Source organism: Zingiber officinale, chromosome 7A (genome assembly GCF_018446385.1).
Source record: "Zingiber officinale cultivar Zhangliang chromosome 7A, Zo_v1.1, whole genome shotgun sequence".
Taxonomy (NCBI): Eukaryota; Viridiplantae; Streptophyta; class Magnoliopsida; order Zingiberales; family Zingiberaceae; genus Zingiber; species Zingiber officinale.
The window spans coordinates 57,128,322-57,151,171 of record NC_055998.1 but is presented as its reverse complement, the minus strand read 5'-3'; positions in this window follow the sequence as shown (position 1 = coordinate 57,151,171).

The following is a 22,850-nucleotide window of genomic DNA, read 5'->3' as shown; positions in this document are numbered from 1 at the left end:
TCTCCATTACTAGTTTGTAAGTGATGCAACAAGCTTGCGTGTTGGCTCTGAGTGCCTCCCTCCACAACGGATGGGTTTGTTGCGGATCACTAGATCAAACTTCTTTTATGGATGGTTAAAGGAAATTATTTAGGAGCGTGTGATCTTGTCCAACTGAAGGGGCACAATCCTATTTAATGGACTAAGTATCAAGTAATGGTATACACTTAGACGCATTCAATAATATCCTCCCCAACGGAGTCACTGCTGTTGTTTTGTGTGACCAAAGGAAAACCAACTATTAATTTTATTTGTCATAAAGTTAGGATGACAAGATAATAAAATTAATGGGTCTCACCCTCCTCTTACAAATGTTGAATTTGTATACCTCCACACTAACGTGGCATGCAATATTCGCGGTGTTTCGAGGTGTTGGTAAATTTGAAATAGTATTGTTTGAGGAATCAATATTATTCTAAATTTAGAGTCCTGACCAAAATTTATTTTGTAATTCTTAGATGACTTTCAACCCACTGGGGCCATTATACTGAAAGAGAATAGACTTACTGGTCCCAACTATATAGATTGGAGCAGAAACCTGGATATTGTCTTAACTGCTGAAAGCTATAAATTTGTACTGTCAGAGGCATGCCCAGAAACACCTAATAATGATTCTACCCCAAAGGAGATTGATTATCATAAGAAATTGGTAAAGGCAAATGAGATGGCGCGGTGTTACATTTTGGCTTCAATGTCAAATGTATTGCAATATCAGCATCAGGACTTACGAACGACTTATGATATAATGAACAATCTCAAAGAACTCTTTGGGCACCAAAGTTAGACTGTTAGGCAAGAGGCAATGAGAAAGTTAATGACAACCACCATGTCAGAGGGGACACCCGTAAGGGATCATATCCTCAAAATGATGGCTTATCTGAACGAAATACAAGTCCTTGGAGGTGAAATCGATGGGGAAACCCAGGTCGTTATAATTCTCCAAACGCTACCCAAAAGTTTTGAGCAGTTTCGCCTGAACTATAACATGAACAAAAGAGAGTATACGTTGTCGAAACTTCTGACAGAACTACAGGCAGCAGAAGCAATATTTCGTCATAGTTCTCAGATTTACTATGCTGAAAATGGTTCTGCTTCTAAGTTGAAAGGCAAGAAGAAGAAGAAACAGGTCTTTTCAGCAAAGAAGGTGAATAAACCTCAGGGTATAGGACAAAAGGCTGGAATGAAGAAGCCGAAGGGCAAGTGCTTCATCTGCAAGCAGTCAGGACATTGGAAGGAGGACTGTCCTCGTAGGAATCAGAACAATAAAGGTATATCTCATACTCTAGTAGTTGAAACATGTTTAGCGGTGTTATCTACCAGCATCTCGTGTGTAGATACGGGAGCCACTGATCATGTCTGTAAATCTTTGCTGGGGTTCCAGGAAACCCGATGACTATTTGAAGGAGAGATAACCATCTACATGGGTAATGCTACTAAGGTGGCGACTGTTGCAGTGGGAGATGTCTACTTATCTTTTGATAGGAATAGATGTTTGGTTTTAAGAAATTATCTTTATGTACCTAGTTTTAGGAAGAATTTAATTTCAGTTTCTAAACTGTTTATGGATGGATATTCTGTTCCCTTTAGTAACAATGTGGTTATAAAGAGAAATAAGGTGATTATCTGTTCTGGTACATTAGTTGGCAATTTATATACTTTAAATCCAATTTCTCCCACAAAGCAAAATATGAAAATTAATAACACATCTTCTAACTCTAATAAGAGAAAAGAACCTTCGGAAATGAACCAAACATATCTTTGGCATCTAAGGCTTGGTCATATTAACTTAAGTAGGATTCAAAGGCTTCTAGCCAATGGACTCTTGGGTTCATTAGAGTTGGAAAACTTTCCAACATGTGAATCCTGCTTGGAAGGTAAAATGACTAAGAGACCTTTTAAGGCCAAGGGGTATAGAGCCAAAGATGTGTTAGAACTGGTTCATTCTAATTTGTGTGGTCCTATGTCTATCCTGGCAAGAGGTGGTTATGAATATTTTGTCTTCTTTATAGACGATTATTCAAGATACGAATACATTTACTTGATGCACCGCAAGTCTGAATGCTTTGATAAGTTCAAAGAATATAGGGCTGATGTGGAGAAACATCTTGGTAAAAGTATCAAGACACTACGGTCTAACCGTGGTGGCGAATACCTCTTTGGAGAGTTGAGGAATTAGTTATCAGAAGTCAGGATTCAATCCCAATTGTCTGCACCTGGTACACCCTAACAAAATGGTGTGGTAGAACGAAGCAATAAGACTCTTATAGAAATGGTTAGATCGATGATGAGTTATTCAGAATTACCAAATTCATTTTGGGGATATGCTCTGGAAACAACAGTGTACATTCTAAATATGGTATCTTCTAAAACATTTCCTTCTACTCCCATGAAATTATGGAATGGGCGTAAGCCTAGTCTAAATCATATCCGGATATGGGGTAGTCCAATACATGTGCTGAAGGGAGATATTGACAAGTTGGAATCACGTACAGAAGTTTGTCTATTTGTGGGATATCCTAAGGGAACGAAAGATGGTTTGTTTTATAATCATAAAAATCAGAAGATCATTATTAGCACTAATGCTCGATTTTTAGAGGAAGATTATGTAATGAACCATAAGCCCATGAGTGAAATATCTCTAGAAGAAATAAGATAGGGCACGTCTACTTTAGCACCAACAGTACAAGATGAAGTACCACAAGAAACTGCAACACGTGTCACACATGATACACAATCAGAGACAATGCCTCGTCATAGTGGGAGGGTTGTAAGACAACCTGAGAGATTCATATTTTTGGGAGAGTCTTCGGACTTGATCCCGGGTAAACATGAACCTGATCCCTGAACATATGACGAAACACTCCAAGATATAGATGTAGTATCTTAGCAAAAGGCAATGAATTCTGAAATAGAGTCTATGTATTCTAATAAGGTTTGGGAGCTTGTAGAACTACCAGATGGTGTAAAAGCCGTTGGATGCAAATGGATCTACAAAAGGAAAAGAGGGACAGACTGGAAGGTAGAAACCTTCAAAGCAAGGCTTGTTGCGAAAGGGTATACTCAGAATGTGGGAATCGATTATGAGGAGACTTTTTCGCCTATAGCTATGCTAAAGTATATCCGGATACTCTTATCCATTGTTGCTCATATGGATTATGAGATTTGGCAAATGGATGTCAAGACAGCATTCCTTAACAGAAGTCTTGAAGAAAACATCCATATGAAGCAATCAAAAGGGTTCATTGAAAAAGGCAAAGAACATCTAGTGTGTAAGCTCAATCGGTCCATTTACGGACTGAAGCAAGCTTTAAGATCTTGGAACATCCGGTTTAATGAAGTAATCCAGTCATATGGATTTATTCAGTGTCCGGATGAGTCTTGTGTATACAAGAAGTGTAACGGAAATGTGGTGGTATTTCTTGTACTATACGTAGATGATATTTTGTTAATTGACAACAATGTCAAGGTATTATCGAACATAAGGTTATGGTTGTCCAAACAATTTGATATAAAGGACTTAGGAGAATGTGCACACATTCTTGGGATCGAAGTTATAAGAGATCGCAAGAAAAGAATGTTATGCCTATCTCAACCTTTATATATAGATACAATCCTTGCTCATTTTAGCGTGCAGAACTCCAAGAAAGGTTTCTTACCTTTTAGGCATGGAGTATCCTTATCTAAAGATATGTCTCCGAAGACATCAAAGGAGATAGAGGATATGAAGGCAGTTCCTTATGTTTCGGCTGTAGGAAGCCTTATGTATGCAATACTGTGTATGAGACCTGATATCTGTTTTACCGTGGGCATGGTTAGTTGATATCAGAGTAACCCTGGACAAGGACATTGGATTACTGTAAAGTATATATTAAAGTACCTTAGAAGGACTAGAGATTATATGCTAGTTTACCAAGCAGACGATTTTCTCCCTGTGGGTTACACGAATTCAGATTTCTAATCAGATAGGGACAATAGTAAGTCTACGTCAGGCTATGTGTTTACTTTAGGAGGTGGAGCAATTGCATGGAGAAGTGTTAAGCAGAAATGCGTTTCAGACTCAACTATGGAAGCTGAGTATGCGGCAGCCTCTGAGGCAGCCAAAGAAGCAATATGGCTCAGGAACTTTCTAATGGACTTAGATGTGATTCCTGGTTTGCCCAAAATCATCACAATTTATTGTGATAATAACGGTGCAGTTGCAAACTAGAAAGAACCACGAGCCCATAAGGCGAGTAAATATATAGAGCGCAAGTACTACCTGATACGAGACAACATCAAGCGAGGAGAAGTTGTCATCGCTAGGATTGCATCAGCAGATAACCTGACAGATCCTTTCACTAAGGCCCTTCCGGGGAAAGCTTTTGATCGACATGTGGAAGGGATGGGAATCAAATGTATGGCAGCAGATATGGCAGCTTAGTCTTTTAGTATAAGGGGGAGATTGTTAGAGTGTATACTAAAAGTCTAGCTTTTGTAAACATTTATTTTTGAAATAAAAGAATCACATTGGTCAAATCTCTATATTTATTTATTGAATATAGTTATTCAATTAATTTATAAAGTAGATAACATGGTGTGTGGTGTCACACACAGAAGATCATGTTATCATCTCTTTATAAATTATAAATAGTTGCTCACGACTAAGATGGAAAGGAACAAACCATTGGTATAGTCGTAGTGTAATTAGGTATTAGTTTATCTTGACTAATAAATTACACTAGTACACTCTAAGTGTATCGAATAGGACCATTTTAGGTAAGTTATTTTTATACTGACTTAATAAAAGAACTAGACCTTAGTTATTATAAAAGTGTGTACTCTTAATCCTAATATAATAACAAGCATATATATTTAGTATCTATTTCTTTAACTTATCAAAGGGTGAGATTTTGCTTGATAAATCAATAGGTCTGATACGTTGAGAAATGGTATTAATTATAGTGTGTGTTGTTGATTATAGAAGGAAACTATGTCCTAGTAATCTAGGTTGAGAATGTCCCCAAGAGGAGCTTATAAGGATTGCCATGTTAAACCTTGCAGGTGGACTTAGTCCAACATGACAATGAGGTTGAGTGGTACTACTCTTGGACTTAGATATTAATTTAGTGAGTTGTTAGTAACTTACTTAATTAGTGGACATTCGTTATCTTAAACACAGGGAGACTAACACACTCATGATAAGAAGGAGCCCGTAAATGTAATTTGGGATTGGTGCGGTAGTGCAACAATAACTCTCTAGTGGAATGAGTTATTGTTGATGAACTTGAGTTGTGTGTTCGGGGCAAACACGGGATACTCAAGCTCATCGAAAGGCCTAAACCAATTTCTCCTCTAGGTCCCTGTCGTAGCCTCATTAGTGCGTCATGTCCATTCAAATAAAATCCCTTGTTGGTGTCCAAGAAGGAGGTCGACCCATTGCTTGGTGACCAAGCAATGGTCGGCCACTATCTCCTTAAGAGGGCCGACCCTCTTGCTTGGTGATCAAGCAAGTAGGGGCCGACCATAATAAATTCAAATAGGGGTGTTTTGAATTTTTAAAATCTTCTCTTTGTAGAAAACTATAAGTTTTAAAAGGGAGATTTTAATTTTAAAACTTTCCTTATTTAAATCAGGCCCCATTTAATAGAGAGTTTTAAAAGTTTTAAAACTTTCCTTTTTTAACCATCCTCATAGTTTTAGAAAAAAAGGAAGAGAAGTTTTAAAATTAAAATTTTCTATTTTTTTTGTAACCATGTTAAAAAAGGAAATTTTTAGAAGAGAAGTTTTAAATTTTAAAACATAGTTTTAATTTTTAAAAAACTTTCCTTTTTAACATCCACTTTTGGAAAGAGAGCTTGTAAAATTTTATAAGAGGATTTATTCTTGTAAAATTTTATAAAAAAATTATTATTCCTTCCGATAAGTGGCCGGCCACCCTTGCTTGGTGCCCAAGCAAGGGGTCGGCCAAATCATCATCCAATCAATCCATGATTTGGTGATTGATTCAATCAAGAGGAAAGAAAAGGAAAAATAAAAAAGGAAAAGGAAAAACAAGAGGAAGATTTAAATTTTTGTAAAAATTCTTCCCTTATTTGCCTTGGGCAAGTAATATAAAAGAAGGGGTGAGGAGGCCTCATGAGACAACAATTCTTATTCTCTTGCTTGGTGATCCTCAAGTGGTTGGCCCCTCTCTCCCTCTCTTTTCCCTTTGCTCTCTTTTGCTCCTTGGTGGTGTTGGTGGCCGAATTCTAGAGGAGGAGGAAGAAGTCTTTGGGTGGTGTTCATCTTGGAGGATCGTCGCCCACACGACGTCCAAGGCAAGGCGAGGAATGCGGCAGAAGATCTTGAGGTCATTAGCTTGCAAAGAAAAGGTATAACTAGTAATTTTTTTCCTCATCATTTTAGTTATTTTTCTTTGTTAGAATTCCAAACACAAGAGACATTAGATTCTAGTTTTTCGGATTTGCTATTCGAATTTGTGTTTTTATTTTTTCGAATTTGTGATTCGATTGTTCTTTTTGGTTAAACCTAGAGTTATATAAGGAAATTAAATATTAACTTTCCTTAAAAGGCTTTGTCTAGGAAGTGGTGATTGCTCCCATATCCGAGAAGGTCTTGTGCCTCGCCATGTTTAACCTGGAAGCCAATTTTGGAAATTAATATGTAATTGAATTTATAACGTATGTGGATTTGGATCAATAGTGTTAAGTTCCGCTTGCGATCCAAGTCTAAACCTTTAAGAACAGATAAGTTGAATTCGGAATCAATAATGTTAAGTTCTGTTTGCGATTTCTAATTTAACTTCTAAAGAACACAATAGGTTATTTACGAAAGGTTCGACACTTGTATAAAATTTTTGTACAGTGGAACCAGTACGATCTTCCTAGGACTAACCAACATGACCCTACTTTGACTCTAAAAATCAGGCATGATCAAGTGAAACCACATAACTTGGACTTGCTTGTGCTTAGTGGAGTGGCACGACTATGCCCTTTAACATGACCATGGTTTGCTTTCCCACGGGTGTGGAGCCATAACCATATGGAAACACATGGCCAGTCTCTCCTCTTCCCCTTTGATCACTCTGAAGTACATCTCAATACCATTTTTTCTTTGGAAATACACCCTATTAATAGAAAAGTGAACAAAGAACATATCTCTGATAAAGAAAATAATTATATTGAAAATATGATAAAGAGGGATGAAATTGCATAGAATATACATAAAGAAAGCATGCATAAAAGTATATATAATCTACACATATCACACCCCCTGACTTGAACCTTTTTTTTGTCCTTAAGTAAAATACCATGATCTAGATTCATGTGCTCATATAATGCATCATAATCTCTAATGTATCAATCCAACTCTATCAACTAGTTTCATTGGTGAACATGATCATCGAGCAACCTAAGTGTGGCTTAAACATAAGTTCTCGTACACAATGTAAAAAATGACATAAGCGCTTCAAGTTTCAATCCGTAATCATAGTCAAGTCATTATCCATATGAATTCCTCGTGCTCCCGATGATAAATACTTACCTGCCACACACTTAGTTCATATTTATTAGTCTACCCAACGTCTCAAAAGTGTGCTAGATATCAAGATAAACAAAGTATTTATTTTCTCAGTAACCTAACTCAGTCTTAAAGAGGTAACTTGTTAATTTCTATTTATGAAACTATTTTTATATCCCTTATTCTTCTCTTTTTCTCTTTTCTCTTTCTTTTTTCCCAAAGTGATTGCATTGTGCAACAATCAAATTTATCATAATTTTTTATTTTAGATGTTGCTCTAACAAATGTAGGGATATTTTAATTTTTTTTCAAATAAGCTTACATAATACGAGCATCATCTAGTAACTAAGATATGGTTTAAGAAATTACCATGGAAACCCAAGTACTAAATAAATTGGATGAATCTTGACTATTCCAGAGTTATCTACTATTCAAGCTTAAGGGAAGGAAAAATAAGATCCTTAAGATCAGGCCAATACTCAAATTTATCTCATTACAATACAATGCTCACTTCGTACTACTAGAGATAGAGAAGAGAAGTTCACCAAACATACTAGAACTATCTCCCATAACAACATGAATTAAGAAATAAATGTGCTAACAACTTTGCTATTGGACAAGTCAGAAGTATGAAGATTGATGTTCTCAAAATGCCACAAGAACAACCAACAAGATAGTCAAGGCAATTGACAATCAAGACAATTAAAGAAAAACTACATTCAAAGTAAAAACTAACATGAAGACAATCAAAATACAACTAAAATGAACTAAAATGTAAGTAAAAATAAGAATATGTGCAACTCCCCTAGACTTAAACCTTTTATCATCCTGATGAAATCAATATGGTGATGAAGAAGGTAGAGAACGGTATGCAGGGCCTCAAGGGGGTGGGGAAGGGTAGGAGTGAGGCAAATCTCTATGTCGAGGAGGTCCAAGAGGGAATCTAGGCATTCCAGACAGATGGCCAATGTGCTCATGGTACTGCAAAAGAGTAGCCACCTGCTATCTAGTTATGTCCCCATGGAAAGCCTAAAATCTTCCATCATCTCCTGATCAGTATTATAGTCATGAATAAATTTGGCCACCTGACCTTGGAAGTTCCTCGTAAATTAGAAATAATCGCATACCTCTTAGAATTGGTCGTCATATAATTTGAAGTGACCCCCTCTAATGTGTGTTGTTGGACACTATACTTCTCATGAAGCGATTCCAAAGAGGTATGAAAATCTGAGAAATTAAATCCTAAGAGACCTGTGTCATAGGTAAAAGAGTACCTAGCTAGTTCTGAGTGTTCGAATGGTTGTGGGTGTCCAGATGATGAGGGTTTAAGAAACTCTAAAGGAGTAGAGGCGAACTCAGGAGTTGTGGCCGTTATCACCCAATTGGCAGGGTTGCGAACTATGGTACGTTTGGGACATGGTAAAGGTAATGGAAATCCATCCATCTTAGGAAAGGTGAAACTATTCTCATCCCAGCATATCATTCTCATGGCAATGCATGTATCAATATCGATTTTGTAATTGCTATGAGTAACTTCCAAACCATTGAGTTCATAATCCAAATTTACTGCAATTTGGGTTTTCATCTTGCTAAAAACAATTGATCTCAAAGTTGCATTCCTGGACTTCACAAGTGTTTGCAAAAAATAGAACCTAGTATAAAAGTCAACTTTATTTAGCATTGCCCAAAATGAATAAAGCTCCACTTTCTGAACTATCTCATCACATTCTCCACTACTGAAAATAGTTTTACTCATTCCATGATGGAGGTATCGAAATTTGGGGTTTTGCATGTATGAAGCATTAGATCTAGAAGGCTCATAGGGTTCATTTAAGCCAGTATTTGAATTCTAGAAAACATTGCTATTAAAATTATAATAAACTTGTGAGACCCCCCTGTAAGTAGGCCAAAATAATTAATAAAATAACTTAGAGTCCACTAAAATTCTTGATTCATTAGCCTAAAGCTGATTTTACCAATACAATCTTCATCATAGGAAAAGTGGGTCTCTAGTGAGGTTAAAAACTCTAGGGTAAGGTAGGAATAAGTTGGTTGGTGCGAATACATCATGTCATTCCAATCGAAGACACTAATTAATCACTCTATATCTTCTTTAATTCTCAAGACTTCTATAGTAGTAGGGTCCACATATTTAGTGTAAACTAACTTTTTGGTAATGAGAGAATCAAATCTAGACTTTTACTCATTATTTCTAAAAGTAATATCATATTCGTTATCGTTATCTTCGTCGTATGAAATCCATTTGCCTTTGTCTTTGGAAAAAAGCCTTCCCTTTTCCTTTGTCCTTCCTCGGATCCTCACCTCTGCTAGATCCACCACTTCCATGATGAATCCTTTTCAAAATGTTAGACATGATTGAAAGCAAGTATGGGAGAGTGATTATTTAAGAGGCATGGGGGTGTTCTTGAGAAATGAGGAGCAATCTTGAGAGAGAGGAGAAGATCTTGGGGAAGAGAGGAAATCTTGGGGGAGAAGGAGGGGAGAACTCTTAGATCTAGATTTAGGTCTTAAGAGGAAGAGATCTGAGAACTTTGGAGGAGAAATTTGAGACGGAGATGTAGAGGGAGAGGAAGATCGTTAGCTCTTGCTAAGGCTTGAGGAGAGAGAAAATCTGGGGTTGAAAAGGAGAAGAAAGAATTGAAGAAGAAGAAAGGAGGGGGTGTGGCCGCGGACATGACCACCACCCACGGTCGTGTTTTATAGATATAGCCAAGCCGTATTAGGCTCGACTAGTCTAGCACGCTGTGGCAAAATGTCATGGTCGTGCCTTGCTTTAATATTTTTTAAGAACAACTTTGCACATGACCGTGTCAAATGACACGGCCTTAGCTTTAATGTCCTCTTGCAAAATCACACGGTCGTTAATGACATGGCCACTCCTCAGATCCTCTTGGCCAAATCGACACGGCCATGTCAAATGACATGGCCGCCTTGAATAGGCTCAGCCAAATTGACACGACCATGTCAAATGACACGGCCATGACCTTCTCTTCTCTGGAGGATAGATATGGTCATATCTAAGAGACACGGCCGGTTCTTGAGGTGTGTATACTTTTAGAGTCTGGTCCGTATGCCATTAGCACGAGGTAGTTGGTGTGCTTTAGTTTGTCACTGTCCGATTCCTCCACGGACGATTCATCCCAAGTTCTTGATGACTTTATTTTTCTTGAGATTTGAGCTATCATGCTTGTAATGCCCTTTGTTGTTGCATCTAAAGCACGTGACATTTTTCTTGTTGTTATTGGGAGTAGACTTGATCTTCTGCAAATCCCTTTTGGTGAAGTCTTTCTTTCTCCTAGTGAACATCTTTCTTACCAGGTTCACTAAGTGTTCTTCATCGTCTGATCTGAGTCAGACACATTTTCTCATTCTTGTTTAGTTCTGGATGATCCTACAATAAGAGCAATATCTTTCTCGGCAGGTTTGACATTAGTCTGTTCATGTAGCTCTAATTCACAGAATAATTTGTCTAGTTTCAATTTAGATAAAATTTTTAAAATTTTGTAAGCATCCACGATGGATGTCCACAGTGTATTTTGAGGAAATGCTTTTAGAGCATACCTTACTAGATCTCGATTCTCTATCTAGTGGCCGATCATGTGAAGCCCGTTGAGGATGTCCTTGATCCTCGCATGTAACTGACTTGTAGTCTCTCCTTCTTGCATTTGATGTTAAATAATCTATTTAAGAACAAATCCCTTTTTATTACTTTTGCGTCGTTGGTTCCCTCGTGTAGTTCTATGAGTTTGCCCCATAACTCCTTTGTGTTTTCATGTGGGCTGACGCAGTTCAGTTCCTCCTTTGTTAGTCCGTACTAGATTGTGTTGAGAGCCTTGAAGTCAATCTGGGCCTTCTTCTTCATCTCCAAATTCTAATTTTTTTGGGTCCATTGGAATACCGATGTTGTGGTCAACTGGCACCTTGTATCCTTTGGTGATGTTAAACCACTATCGAAGTCGGTCTTCAAGTATACTTCCATCTACTTCTTCCAATATAGGAAGTCGTCCCCGTTGAATAGTAGTGAACGAACAGTGTTGTATCTTTCATTTTGGGCCATTAATTCCTAAAAGAGAAACTTGGAAATATTGCCAAGACTTGATCTTAGGGTAAATAGTGTGGGAGGGAAAAGAGAACTGATTGGTGTTGCACCAATTCAGAATATTACAGAAAAAGACAAGAAGACTTATCCAAAGAGGTAATTGTGTAACACCCCTAGTTTTTTTTGTTTACATTTTCTTTCATAATAATTCATATAAATATAACTGCAGACGTCACTTGCACATACTTCTATAGTGGGTTATTAATTCAACAAAGTTACATAAATGGTTCTTAAAGCATAAAATAATGTGGAAAATAAACTGGAAGGTCTTCGAGTTGTACTGCCAATGTCTCGAACTGGCTCACTGGTCAATGCCTCTTGTCTTGTTCATCCCATTGTCTGCAAAAAAGTTAAAATTTGTGAGTCGAGAGACTTAGCATATTCAAAACCGTGTTATGCCATAGTTAGTACCTATAATCTAGTGTACTAAGGGAAACCACATTCTAGGTAACTGGGGGCCTTCCTACTAACATACCATGAACGTAAGCATAGACATTGACATAAGCATGAGAGCATAAACATAAGCATGTAAATGAACTTGGAATAATAATAGACTTGATCATGAGCATGTTGATAAGCATTGACATAAACATACTTGCATGGCATAAATATACACATAAAAATATACTTAATCATGAGCATGTACATAAGCATAACCACATGGGGTAGGTGAGCTCCCAGACTAAGGACATCGGTCACACTCAACCACATGGAATTTGGTGAGCTCCCGGGCTATGGACACCGATCACACTCAACCCCATAGATTTTGGTGAGCTCTTGGGCTATGGACACCAGTCACACTCAATTGCGTAGATTTTGGTGAGCTCTTGGGCTATGGACACCGGTCACACTTAGCCACGTAGATTTGGTGAGCTCCTTGGGCTTAGGTCCCTGGTTCATAACTCAGCCCATAATAAAATTCATAACATGCACAATCATCATTTATCATAAAATCTTTAACATGTATAATCATTAATTATCATAAAATCCATAAATGCAAAATCATTAATTATTATAAAATCTACATCATGCATAATCATTAAAACTTGGTTATCCATACTCATACAATGACTACATTAGTTTTTTTGTTAGGTACATCCCATACCTACATGCATGCAGTGATTTCACACAAATTCCCTATCATAATTACAATAACATGGACATAAGTATAATCATGCACTTACTCCCAACTTGATCACTACTTAAACATGAGCATAATCATAAATCTTAAGAACCTAAATTCATAACATAAGCTTAAGCATAGATTTGTGCATCAACATAGCATGAGCATTCATGGCAACTTAAACATGGCATAATCACAAACCTAAATATAAGCATGCAAATTCATATCATGTGCTTAAGCATAGACTTGTGCATCAACATAGCATGAGCATGCATAGGAACTAACATGGTGGTAAGGAAATAACATGATCAAGCTCCCTAATACCATGAATAAAACTAACTTTTATTCAATTCAAAACATAGGAATTATACAATCCATCTAGAGCAACAAGGAAAGTGTCACTTCTAACGGAAAGCAAGTATAAGGACCTAAACATGATTGTAAGAGAAAGACATGATTTATAGCTTAAATTTTTGAACCCTAAAGATCCTAAACTTGCATCCCATTAATGAGTTAATAAGGTTTTGTAATTTCATAGCATTTGAAATGATGTAAATAGAAATTTAATTGGTACATATCAAACGAACTAACTTATTAACATCATTATACAAGGAAAGGTCATCAAGGACATGTTTTATGGCCTAACTTGTTAAGTCCTAAGGATCCAAAACTATTATCATTCGAGTGGAATGGCACAACCACAGCTTGACTTAGCTTTGGATGCTTTGCATGGTCTGACCCTACTTTGACTCTAGAAATCTGGCATGATCATGTGAAACCACACAACCTGGATTTGCTTGTGCTCTGGTGAAACCACCCAATCTAGACTCCCAAGTAATACCCCCTTGAGATCCATTGACCATGGGCCCCAAATTGACTCTTTGAGCTCCCCTTAAAGCTCTTAACCTTGGTCACCTTCCTAGGTGACTCATCTACAATTGCTAGGCCACATTGGGTACCTCTGGTGACACTTGGCTTACAAACCTAACCTTGTACAGCTTGTCCTTGGTTAGCTTCTCCTTACCTTTAAATGACCTTCCCTTGCCATTTATTGACTTCTCCTTGCTATAGTTATATGTAACCCTAGCATAAGACTTTCCCTTAGCATTAGAGACATTAGATCGGTATCCCAATCCCGATATATCATTATTGGTCTTTGACTACCTAACACCATATCTAACCCTTTAGATCCAACATTGAATCTCTCTAGGATTTTCTCCAATTGATCAAACTTTTCCTTTAAAACTTGATTCTCCCTTTCTAGGTTCCTAAACCTAGAGTCAACATGTCCACCATGGACATTCCTAGACCTACCCATTTTTCTAGACATATGTCTCCCCATCTTGGGATTAATGTCTTGGTTCTCCTTAGATCTACCATTTCTAGATTTATCATGAATGGATCTCCTAGGGTTATGATCTACATTTACCCTATTCCTATCATGATATCTAAAACCTAAATTTTTCATGGGTAAATAATGAAAATTATTTTTTCTAGCATGCATGGAGGAATTTAAATTTGAATTCAAATTTAAACTAGGGTTTACCTTACCCTTTACCTTTGGAGCTCCCTCTTGACATGAGCCTCCATTCTTCCTCCACTTCTTTTCCCACATCTTCAATTGCACTAGCTTCTTGATCTCCCTCTTGCTAAGACATTTGGTGTGGTAGTGACCCTTCTCTCTACACATGAAGCATATGATGTGCAATCTCCTCCTTTGGGCTTCTTTATTCCTATAACCCTTGTTAGTATTTAAATTAACTTGAATGAGTTTAGGATTTACCTTCTTCTTACCCAATGGATATCTACTCTTGTAGTGTCCCTTCTCATTGCACCTGAAGCACATAATGTGGTCCTTTGAATTTGCTTCAGTGGAGGTGCTCATTAGGTTGACCTCCAAGACCTCTTCTTCATCTGTCTTGGATTATTCTTCAACCCTTGAGGATGTTGATGATGATTCCTCATCCTCCTTCTCCTCCTCAGATGTTAAGCATGGCTCAACTTCCGGTTGTTCCACCTCCTCTCCTTGAGCAATTGACCCCATCTCCTTGGGCTCTTCTTCTTCTTGTGTAGGCATAGGTTCTTCCCAAGGAACCTTCTTTATCTTGCTCTACAAATCATGGGCATTCTCATATTCACCTACATGGCTCATCATGTCATTAGGCAAAATATCAATCAAAATAGATATTATCTTTGAATTTTCCTTTGATCGTGAGGTTTGCTCCTCCGTTCAATATCATGGTTAGAGTCTTTTTCCTTTCTTGTCTTTCGGGACTTCGAATGATTCCTTGATCACCATCATGGTGTCCCAATCCATATCGAAAAAGACCTCCATCTTCATCATCCAATACGTGATGTCCCATAAGCTTCCTCCTTTAAACTTTAGCAGTTCTATCAAGTCGGCCATCTTCTTGTAGTTGCTTTTCTCGATGGTTAGTTCGGTGAAGTGTGACCTTGGCTTTGATACCACTTGTTGGAGATCGGATGTGTATGACCCACTAAAAGGGGGGTTGAATAGGCGGTGCCCCCAATTCGATAGCAATACATGTCGATGTAATGTGGTTTGGAGATTAGGGCTCCTACTCCATGGCTGCCTTTGAGGTGGACGATCCCTATCCGTCGGTGGATTAGCCCCCGACAAACTCCGGCTACTTAAGTAACTCCTTGTGGGTGGAGAAACCTCACCACAACACCAACCAAGAACTCTTGGACACACGAGAACCTTGAGCACTTGTTGACTACTAATTAAGGTTAACCACCACTAATTTCATCAACCTTAACTAAGCTTCCAAGCCTTGGTTATATAGGCAATGGGTTGGAAATCTCCTGTCAGTCGACTGCCCTCTGTGGAGATTCAACCGTTACAATACAACGGCTCGATACCAGTCGAGTAGTGAAAGTACTAGTCGACTGGTGAAAGTACCAGTCGACTACTCCACACTGGTCGAGCGAACAAAAGTATTCTATTTACTCCCAGTCGATTGCCCAGTCGACTATACCAGTCGTCTGCCATTCACATCAGTCAACTAGTACCCCGAGTACAGTCTCTCAGCATTCGGACCTTCACCTTTACGACTCACTTGACTCTTCATTGCAGCCTTGACCTCTTGCCTTCAAGCCTACTTCCTTTGGCTTTCGTCCCTTAGATGCACCCAAACCCGCGGCTCGTCCTAATGTCATCCTTCGTGTATGCCTCGAAGTCACTTCCCTTGGCCCTTATCCTTACTGCATTGCCCACGGTCCCTCGGATGCTCCATCCTTCACTGGACCTGAAGCCATCAACCTGAGTCATATGTGTATCCTGCAAACCTGCACAACTTAAATACACATATCAAATATAAGGGTGAACCTAACTTAAACCCTTTGCCTAAACACCAATACACATGGTCGCATGGACCATTGAGATTGCTCCAACAAAAACTAACATGAAGACAATCAAAATGCAACTAAAATGAACTAAAATGAAAGGAAAAATAAGACTATGTACAACGCCCCTAGACTTAAAACCTTTTATCATCTCGATGAAAACAATATGGTGGTGGAAGAGGTGGAGGAGGGTATGCAGGGCCTCAGGGGGTGGGGAAGGGTAGTAGTGAGGCAAATCTCTATGTCGAGGAGGTCCAAGAGGGAATCTAGGCATTCCAAGCAGATGGTCAATGTGCTCATGGTACTAGAAAAGACTACCCATGCTATCTAGTTATGTCCATGGATCGCCTAAAATCTTCCATCCTCTCCTGATCAGTATTATTGTCATGAATAAATTTGGTCACCTGGCCTTGGAAGTTCCTCATAAATTGGAAATGATCGCGTACCTCATAGAATTGGTCGTCAAATAATTTGAAGCGACCCTCTAATATATGTTGTTGGGCACTATGCTTCTCATAAGCGATTCCAGAGAGGTATGAAAATCTAAGAAATTAAATCTAGAGGGACTCATGCCATAGGCAAAAGAGTACCTAGCAGGTTCTGAGTGTCTGAATGTTTGTGGGTGTCCAGATGATGAGGGTTTAAGAAACTCTAAAGGAGTAGAGGCAAACACAGGAGTTCTATCAGTTATCACCCAATTGGTGGGGTTGCGAACTATGGTACGTTTGGGACATGGTAAAGGTAATGGAAATCCATACCTCATAGGAAAGGTGAAACTGTTCTCATCCCAGCATATCATTCTCATAACAAGACATGCATCAATATCGATTTTGTAATTACCAAGAGTAACTTCTAAACCATTGAGTTTGTAATCCAAATTTACCGCAATCTGGGTTATCATCTTGCTAAAAAAAAATGATTTCGAAGTTGCCTTCCTGGACTTTGCAAGTGTTTGCAAAAAATAGAACCTAGTATCAAAATCAACTTTATTTAGCATCGCCCAAAATGAATAAAACTCCACTTTCTGAACTACCTCGTCACTTTGTCTGCTACCGAAAATGGTTTTACTCATTCCACGATAGAGGTATTGAAATTCGAGGTTTTGCATGCATGAAACCTTAGATCTAGAAGGGTTATAGGGCTCATTTAAGCTAGTAATTGAATTCCAAAAAATATTTTTATTAAAATTATAATCAAACTTGTGAGATCCCCCTGTAGGTAAGCCAAAATAATTATTAAAATAACTTAGAGTCCACTAAAATTCTTGATTCATTAGCCTAAATCTGATTTTACTAATATAGTCTTCATCATAGGAAAAGTGGGTCTCTAGTGTTGGTGCAGGTTGCACCAGAATCAAACCTGAGTTTTGATGTTGTTAAAGTTTCAAGTTAAGTCTTGTTGTGATCTAACAAGTTAACAAAATACGCAGGTTGTTTACTCAACTGGGAAAGCCCTAGTCGCGACTAGGCAGGAAAGACTTAGTAGATTGTGGAAGCTAGGCGAAAAGACTAAGTGGGTCGAGAAGGTTTGACACTTGGCAGGGAAACTCAATAGCTTTGGAGGACCGAAGATCAAGGGAAAGTCTTGGGTGGCCGATCCAATGCTAAGAGGCAAAGTCCTAACAGGTCTAGAGGACCAAGGTTTGACAAGTAGGTTACGTTAAGCAACTGGAGGAGCGACAGTGAGGTCATGTTCCGGAAGGGAACAAACCCTAGGTTGTTGATCCAATTGAAGAAATCAGGAAGGTTTACAAGTTGAGATCAAGACAATTATATTGTCTAATATTATTCATGCATTATATATATTACTGTACTAACCAATGTTGCAGGAATATTTTGTTTAACTCTGTGTTGTAGGTTCGGTCTGACCGGTCGATCGAACATAGGGATCGGTCAATCGAACCAGCTTGAGCTTAGACCAAAGATCAGTTCAAACCAAAGAATAGCATATTCTGATCGAGGCTTGATTAGTCGACCGAACCTTGATGATGTGGCATAGTACAAATCAATCAGAAGCAAAGATGGAAGCTAGCTAGATTGGTCGACCGAACGATCATCGCATTAAAAGTGCATTAATGAAGAATCTTGACGAACGGGGAAAGCTCACCATTCGATCGACTAAATCATTAAGTGTCATCAATGCTCGAAGATTGGATCTGATTAGAGCTCAGCATAGAAGGAAGGGAGTGGGTCCGATCGACCGAACCTGAGGATCAGTTGACCGAACGTTGATCATTCTTATAAAAAAGAGCTCGAGGTCCGAGGCTCAGCAATGATTTAATTCACTATTTCATCTCTATGCAAAGTTGCTCGTACTACTACTCTGCGCTTCGTCTTCAAGCAAGCTACTACTTCAATCAAGTGTCGATCGAGCTTCAGCTTTCATCTATTGTCGGTATAATCAATAAGATAGTAGGCTGTTACTATCTTATATTTCTTATTGTATGAATTGCTTCTTTCCGAAGGTTTCAGAAAGAAGAATTATACGGAATTGGCCAACGGTACGATCAAGGATCGCGAGTTTGGAGTAGGAGTCGACCTAGGCTCCAAACCAAATAACCGAATTGTGTTCTTTATTTTTTCACTGCACTATTTTGGTTTAAATGTTTAAAAAGGAAAAAAGGTTTTTAAAAAGCGATATCCCCCCCTCTATCACAGTTTCTCGATCATTCAATTGGTATCAAAGCCTGGTAGCTCTGAAATTACATAACCATTTTTTGAGCAATTTTAAAAAACCTCTTATTTTTTATTTAAAAGTGCTTTCTCTTAATTCTCAAGTCATTTTTTTCTATATAAAAAAATCTTTATCCCGCACTACTAATCTGAAGAAAAACGTCTTGGAAATTTGTTTTCTACTTCTTTTCTTTGATAACAAAGATGTCAAACTCCTACCAAGAAGGATACAACACAGTCCTCCCTCCACTTTTCAAAGGAGAGAATTTTGGCTACTAGAAGAATAGAATGGAATGCTACCTCAAATCCGACATCGAACTTTGGTTCATAATACTCAAAGACTACACTCCTCCGATGGTAGATGGAAAGCCGGTAGAACCAAAAGACTGGACTTCTCCAATGATCAAAAAGGTGCGACTAAACTACAAAGCAATCAACACCATTCAATGTGACCTGATGTTAGAAGAACTGAATTGAGTCGGGCCCTACGAAAATGCAAAAGAACTCTGGGACCATCTGGTAAAGCTGCACGAAGGAACTGACGAATCTAAGGTAAACAAAAGAGATTTATTATTAAATAATTTATTTAATATTAAAATTCTTCTCGAAGAAATGGCCATGCAACTACACGCTCGACTAAAAGACATACTCAACTGCCTGCATCTAATCGAACATTACCTGGAGAACCACAACATAATAAGGTACAAACTAAACGCTTTCCCGAGAAATATTTTGTGGGCATCAATAGTAGATGCATACAAAGTTTCAAGGGATCTTTCCATTCTTAAGTTAGATAAACTCTTTTATGAATTAGAATTACATGAATAATTTAATCTGGGTCAAATCGAGAAAGGTATGTTGGTGCAGGAAGCATCCAATGATCGAACCTGAGTTTTAATAATGACAAAGAGTTCAAAGTTAAAGTTATTTGTGGTCTAACAAGTTTGAATGAGATTACAGAAAAGTTCTAAGGATTCTTAGGCAAAAGCCCTAGCTGCGGTTAGGTAGGTGGAAAACCCTAGGGGTGGTAGCCCTAGGTCATAAGAGGTGGTAATCCTAGGCGAAAAGTCTTGGCGAGTCGAAGGCTTCGAGCAAAAATCCTAGAGTCGAGAACTCTAGGTTGAAATCCTGCTACTCGAACCGGCCTTAAGTAGGCTATTAAGGGCGGCTCTAGTAGCCATAGGAGGCCCCTTCATCCCACCAAATCTACAACGTCGATAAGCTCTTGCGTCTTTGCTGTTTATCTGCCCGAAGGTGCCTCCCATCTCCTTGGAAGGCACCTTCTCTCCTTGCTGTGAGGCTTTTAAACGAGGCGCCTCCAAGCTCCATGGAGGGCGCCTCGGGTACTATTCATCCGAGGCTTCCCTTGGGCAACTTCATTCTTGTAAGGTATATTAGTCCATAAACAAAGTATACCCTGCAAAACTAAATTAGCACAATAAAATACAAATAACATTAGTATTTGACAGTCATTGGACTGTTCGATTCTGACTTCGAATTTTCTCCAGAAACCCTAGGTTGAACCGACACCTACTGTTCCATCGCTGAGAAACACGTCCTCACCTACTCCTCTCAGAAGAGTTTACCTATTGTCAGACCGATCCTCCAAACTGATTGGACTTTTGCTCAGCGTCTGAAGCTTCAAGTCTTTATGCTAGATGTCCGCTCCACGACCCGTCCAGTCTTCCACTTGGTTCATGACACTAGGATTTCAACCTAGAGTCCCTGACTCTAGGATTTTTTTCCCAAAGCCTTCGACCCGCCAAGACTTTCCGCTTAGGGTTACCACCCCCTAGGACCTAGGGTTACCACCCCTAGGGTTTTCCACTTGCTTAACTACAGCTAGGACTTTTGCCTAAGAATCCTTAGGACTTTTCTGCAATCTCATTCAAACTTACTAGACCACAAATAACCTTAATTTTGAACCATTTGCCATTATCAAAACTCAAGTTTGATCGTCGAATGCTTCTCGCACCAACAATCTCCCCCTTTTTTATTATGGCAACAAAATTCAAAGTTAAGTAAAACATAACTTGATTATAAGAACATAAATGTGTAAAAGTTAAAAAGATGCAATATCAAGATTCAATATCAATATCAAGATTCAATATCAAGTGCAATTTCAAGTGCAATTAAAATGATGCAATATTTAGAACAACTTGTTGTAGCTCCCCCTTAATCACTTATTCACTTTTCAATTATTTAACTTTCACTTTTCTCTCCCCCTTTGCCATATATAAAAAAAAAACTAACAGAAAGAAGGATGTAAAGATAGGAAATTCTTAGCTCCCTCTGAAAGGTAGCTCTTATATATATATATATATATATATATATATATTGGCAAGTTTGTAGTTTTGAAAGTAGACTTTAATTTAAGAACTTAGCAAATTTTGTAGCTTTGAAAGTGATTTAGGGTTTACCAAAAACTTAGCTAGATTTAAACTTTGAAAATGACTTAGCTTTTCAAAAAACTCTTAGATAAACTTAAGTTTTCAAAATTATTATTTTGAAAAACACTTAGCTAAATTAGAAATGTTTTCGAAAATACTTAGCTTTTAAAAAGAACTTAGATAAACTTAAGTTTTGAAAAAAATACTTAGCTAAATTAGAAATGTTTTAAAAAATACTTAGCTTTTTCAAAAAAAACTTTGTCAATTACTTAGTTAAGTACTTAGCTTTAAAAAATGTGGATAAAAGCTCAGTTAAGTACTTAGATTAAAAAAGATTTTCATAAAAAGCTTAGTTAAGTACTTAGTTAAAAAAACTTAGTTGAGTACTTAGCTTAAAAATTTTTTTGATAAAAATACTTTAGCTTAAAAATAATTTTGTTTAAACACAAAAAAAATTAAAAAATGAATTTTCTTTTTCAAAAATACTTTTAATTTGAAAGTTTGAAAAAGAATATTTTAACTTTCAAAGATATTTAACTTGGCTTCTTTCACTCTCCCTTGATTAATGCCAAAAACCTATTTAAGTTTTAAAGTCCTAGAGTCCAAGCATGTAAAACAAAAACATAAAAATTGTTATTTATTTTCTTAATTTTCCTTCTCATCCCTTCTAGGTTATCAAGCATGTTTAGCCTATGAGTTTTTGTGAGATGGAGTTATGTTAATCTTGAAGATGATTTTATCTATAATTTTGAAAAGTATTTATGATATTTCAAACATAATTTAATTTTAATTTGGATTTTTTTAAAAAATACTGAATTTGAGAATTTAAAATATATGTGTGAATTTTGAATGATTTTAAATTTCAAATTTTGGAATATAAGTTTGGATTTTGAATAAGCTCAAATTTCAAAATTTAAAATATAAGTGTAAATTTAAAATTTAAGGATTAATTAGCATTTGGAAGGAATTAAAATTTTGAAGGTTAATTATATTTTGAAAATTAATTAGATTTGAAAGTTAATTAATATTTGAAAATTAGATTGTGAAAGTTAATTATAGTTTTAAATTAATTAAGCTTTTGAAATTAATTAGACTTTTGAAATTAATTATAGTTTTGTAATTAATTAAACTTTTGAAATTAATTAAACTTTTGAAATTAATTAAAGTTTTGAAATTAATTGAGCTTTTGATTGAGTTAACTTAATTGAACTGAGTTTAATTAATTTGGGTTTGGTTAACTACTTCTTAAACCTTAGTCTAATTCAAATGTAGATCAATCCTTAGATTTGAATTTAAATTGAAAATTAAATTAATCATCTCTCAAAACTATTAAGGTTCTGTGATTGAAATAGGTGAGATGCATCAAATACTTGCAATCCTTCTTCCGTGTGCTGCTAACAAATCGATCCGGCGAAATCCTAACTCTACTCCAATGACCAAAAGCTTTCAATTTCAGATTTCCTTGTTGTCAGTATAATATTTGATAGTGCTTTAATTGTTGTATTCTTTTGTAATATTTCTGAAGCTGTAGTGATTGCTCATCAAAGTACTCTTATGTTCGGGCCTTGGAGTAGGAGTCGCCACAGGCTCCGAACTAAGTAAATCCTTGGTGTTTTATTTTTCTCTTTATTTTTTCTGCATAT